Here is a 1,462-nt window from a genome sequence, read left to right as displayed (position 1 = left end):
CCCTTTAAGAGCATACCCTCTATTAAGGATAAAAGATTAGTTTGGGCATAAGCCATTCAAGCCCGTTCCCCTCAAAGTGGATAATTTCTACAGCAGGATCTTCCTAAGAGGTTATTCACATTAAGGGAGTGGATCCCTCCTTGGTTTTAGTCCCGTAACACAATTGAACACGGTAGACTAACCTTTTCCTTATTTGATTTCATTACTTATCGTTATTGTTTCCTTTCTCGTCTTTGCAATTTCACTTATAATGTGTTCCTTGTTGCTATATTGTTCTTTTCCTTATTTTAATTAAAGATCCCTTATTTGCCTTGCCTGACAGTAAGCATATCTCTTTTATAATTGTTTTATTATATTTATCTGTCATAACTCTTTTGCAATAGTTTCATTTTGTCTAACAGTAAGTGTGTTGCCTTTATCATTGTCCCATTGTATCTGCCTGCCATAACTTTATTGTAACAGTTACACCTACCATAGGCATGTGATCAAAGTTTCAGCAAAAAAGGGGCATAGTTTGTGCACAAGCTGGAACAAAGTGAGTTGCAATTGGACCGGTCCTAACTCTTATACCCAGAACACTTGAGTCTTAATGTGGCAAAAGGCAATAGGAGGCAGCCCAACCCAAAAGTGCAGAAAGACCCATCACACACTATATATCTTATGATATGATATGGGGTAGTAATTCTTTGAGTAGATTTGCTAGTAATTTTTCAATTAATTTGTATCTCACATTGTATATACTAATAGGCCTATACATTGTATTTTTTTTAAGGGCTTCCTCCCTCCCCTCCCTCTCTTGGGTATTAGGGCTATAAAGATGTAGTCTATTTCTTTAAGCTAGAGAGGATAAAATAACATGCACAACATTTTCACCAATAGAGATGGGCATAGGCTTATAAAGTATAAACACATAATTGATTTCACTCTTAATCAATGTGAGATAAGTAGCAAAGAGCAAAGTGTTTGGAACACACACACCCACACCAGCTCAAGACTTTGGTCTTGAGTTCATGTGTTCCGCACCACTAATATTTGCATTGGTGTCCATCTTCTTTTTGGTTGCTTTGGGTGCATAGGGGTCACCCCATCCCCTTACACATTTTTCCTTGAAAAAAAACACCCATCAAATATTGATGATGTCAAATATTTAACCACTTTCTAAGAGCAAAGTCATCCAATCTTTTGTTGTACATACACCATCAAACCTTTCACATATGTTTTGGATGAGTTTTGTACCAAGTGCGCATCTTGATTATTATTATTATTATTTTGATTTACACAAAATAGATAAAAACATTGTTATACCTAAAATAAAGTTTTGAAAATCTTTATATAAATAAATAAGATACTACACTCCATCAAAAATAAAAAAAATCCAAACCTTTGACTAGGGCTGTCTATAGACCTGCCCAACTCTAGTCACGGAAGCCACCTGACTGGAACCAACTTGACTTGTGCCTGA

Source organism: Quercus lobata, chromosome 8, assembly GCF_001633185.2.
Source record: "Quercus lobata isolate SW786 chromosome 8, ValleyOak3.0 Primary Assembly, whole genome shotgun sequence".
NCBI classification, from domain to species: domain Eukaryota; kingdom Viridiplantae; phylum Streptophyta; class Magnoliopsida; order Fagales; family Fagaceae; genus Quercus; species Quercus lobata.
This window is presented reverse-complemented; position numbering follows the sequence as displayed.